Raw genomic sequence first — 3,795 nt, 5'->3', positions numbered from 1 at the left:
AAGGCGTCTAGGTCACAATAGCAGAACAGATGCCCATCGACGTTGACAGAGAAGTTTTCGATGACCAGACGAATAGACGATGCCGACCAGGAAGCTTCGGAGTTCAGACGACCAACCGACAACGCCGCTGACAACAGCTTCGATCCACGACGATGATTTCTTTCCGCCCGTTGGAGATCCTTCTGCCCGGTGATACCAGCTCTGAGCCGGCGTCGATTGTGGTTGACTAGTAAGGACGGTAGCCTTCGATGGACTTCGATGAAGATTGGAACTTGGAGGCAAAAATTAGGGTTCAGGTGTGGCTGTGTGGTGGCTGGTGAGTGTAATGGGGTGAGATCTTTGCAAGAGCATAAGGGGTTGGGGTCACCAGGTACTGGGTTGAGTGGGTTCGTTAAGTTTATTTTTTATTTTTATTTTTTTTTGCGTCAAAATGACACCGTTCGGGCCAATAGCAAAAAACCGATCCTTTTAGAAACTCGACCGATTTGGTCAGTTCACCGATTAACCAACGATTCGATTAGGGGTGACAATGGGTAAGATAGGGTTTGGAGCCAACCCTAACCCTACCCGCGGGTTGAGAATTTTATATAAACTCAACCCTACCCTACCCGTAGGTTGAGAATATCTCAACCCTAACCCTACCTGTTCTTAACCTGTGGGTACCAAACCCTACTCGCGGGTTACAAAAAAAATGCAATATTATTATATAACTTGATAATAATTTAAAATAGAACTGTCTTTTATGGGAAAAAAAAGTATTAAATTATCAATTAATAATCTTCTTTTAGTGGCTAAGAATTTTTTGCATTTAGTGAGAGATCTTTAGTTCAACATCCACTTGAAACATATTTTTATATAAGTATATAACATATACATATATAGGATGCGGGTTGGTCGGGTAGGATTGAAGCTCAACTCGCACCCTACCCGACCCGCACGAAACTCTACTCGCACCCTACCCTACCCGCTGCGGATCGGGTTGGCAACCCTACCATGACCAGGTGGAGTCGGGTTGGGTACCCGCGGGTAGGGTACATATTGCCACCCCTAGGTTCGACCAGTTTTTTACCAATTTTTCGCAAGTCGGTTCTATGATCAACCGGACCGATCAGATGACCAGTTTTCGATTAATCCGATTGAACCAGTCAGTCCGGTCCAATTTTCAGAACCTTGATTCTCACATTCTCATATAAGAATGTCATTTTTATATGATACATTCCCTATATATATATATATATAACATTTTAAAAAAAATAAAGCAACAAAATAGAAAAAAGATGGAATTAGGAATGACCAATACATCTGTAAAATTAGGTAACCTTAGATATTACCCACGATAAAAGATTTAACAAGACCAAAAAGCATTTTTACGATATGAGACGAGATCTGCCTCTGCAAATAAAAGGGGACAAGAGTAGATGTACCTGTTCGATGGGGACCCATCAAATTTTTGCGAAGGGTGAAATTTCTAAGATATCTTCGTTTGTGTATACATTGTGTTTTAATATGATAAATTTAGCTTAATTGTATTGAATTATATTATAATTGTATTAATTTTTTTAAATGTTTTAAAGATTGATATCCACTTATAACTCTTTGGTTTGCTTAAGCAAGTATCAGGGTTCAAAATTCATCTTGTACATACAACAACTCATTGAATAATGACAAACTCTTAAATAAAGTTTCAATCTACGACGAATTAGTCATTAGTCTGTTGAATTGGAGAATACCATAAAAAATAATAAAAAATATGAATATCTACGGGTATCCACCTCTCCAATAAAAAAATAAATAAAAATCCATAACAAAAATGAGACAAGGACAAAAAATATTTTCCTAAATAGAGCTCAAGATGAAAATCTACCCATGATATCCATTTTCATCCCTAAATGAAATATAATTATAGAAGCAAAAAGATTGAATGATTTCAAGGAGCTTTTTTCGTTGGAGAAAAAATAATCTGGATCTTGAAGGACCAGGTTGTAAACTCAAATAATAAAAAATACATAGGTTAATTTACAAATAAAGTAGAGTAACAGTTGGGAGAAATTTGGAAAAAATTTAGAATTTCTTATTACAAGAAAACACCAAAATCCATTAACAGGTAGGGTCAAGTTGGGTTGCTTCGTTTGGAATCCATAGAAGGAGACAGCACTTTACGGGGAGATCGAGTGATTGAACGGCGCGAAAGCATAAATCGGAATCAATTTGATGTTCCCCGTAAAGAAGGCAATGTACTACATGGGACAACCAGGGATGCAGGTACGTTGTATCCATGACGTTGAGAATAATAAAAAATTAACGGTGCCCAAGAATTACAATGATAAATTTTACGATATCAAACAAAAATATATTTGTTTATTCTTGTGCACTGTTTATTATAAGTATTATAAAAAAATAATTATATAAAAAATACTAAAAGAAGTATAAAAAAATTAAATATATTTAAAAAAATAACATTATAATTTAATATTATACTTTTTTAATAATTAACTAATTATCTATTTAAAAATAATTTTAACTAATATTAACCAAATAATATTCATTTTATCAAAATCAATTTTAGTATAAAATTGCTAAACATAGATCATATTGGCATAAACTCACTACCCAAAATCAATTCTACAAAAAAAACTTTCATTCAAATTCTTTGATAAACGTTAATCCAAACAAACACTAAATCACCTATGCAGGTGCTTTATTTACTAACAATATTAATAGCTTCTATTACAGCCTGAACCTCATTCTAATTTTTCTTCTCATACTCAATTACATCTCCAACCTTCTTGTTTGATTACACTAATTAATATTTGTTTACTTTAATAATGCTCTCTATTATTAATTTTTTGTAAAGCCATCTTTTTTAAATTTGGTGTAAATTCAAATTATAATAACTTAAAAAAAAGACTTACAAATATTTTATATATACCAAATTCCAAATTATTATAATTTTTAAAATTATTTGGAATTTATTAAAAAAATATATATAAAGTTGTTTTTGATATATCAATGTAGAAGATAAAGTTGTATAGGAGGATATAAGTTTTATTAAAATATAAAGTAGTGTTTGATTATTGAAATATGGAGTAATTTTTCGATGGACTGTGGAGAATAACTCAGACTGTTTATTGGGATATAAATTTGTATTATAGAATTTTTTAGGTGGGATGTAGGTGTAGCTTATGTTACAAAGTAAAAAATAAATAAATTCGTCTAAGAAAATCGATCATTAAATAATTGGTCTAATCAAACAAATTTAAATTGATCTGCAAATACATTAAACTTTGAATCAAAACTAATATTTTTAACGATTACTGTATAAATATCATCCCAATCCTTTGTTTGACGTTTTGTTTCATGATCTTTCAACGTTTTAAAAAATAAAAATATTTTCTCCGCAGAAAACATTCTCTGATTTCAATGATATATTATTTTAGAAAATTCTGTGATGTTGACCGCAAAAATAATCATGTCATGCTATCTCTGCGAACATATTGGAAGGTGGATGCTTATATGGCAAATGGCAAATGGCAAATGGCAAATATGTGCTGCAGACAGGACATTTATTCTCAAACTGTGACAGCTAACTAAATGTTTCATTTTTCGTTTTCTGTCCAATGAGGTTAATTACGAATATTCATATTGTTACGTAATCAATGGAACGTTGATTGGATAAACATATAAATAGGTTTTGTGAAAATAAAAATGATGTTAAATAATCTATTGTTAAATTTTGTGATTTTTTTTAAAATAAATTATAATTTCTAAAATTAATTTTTTAACTCTAAATATTAG

This window comes from Arachis ipaensis, chromosome B08 (assembly GCF_000816755.2).
Source record: "Arachis ipaensis cultivar K30076 chromosome B08, Araip1.1, whole genome shotgun sequence".
NCBI lineage: Eukaryota > Viridiplantae > Streptophyta > Magnoliopsida > Fabales > Fabaceae > Arachis > Arachis ipaensis.
The sequence above is the reverse complement of the archived record's forward strand: the minus strand, read 5'-3'. Positions refer to the sequence as shown.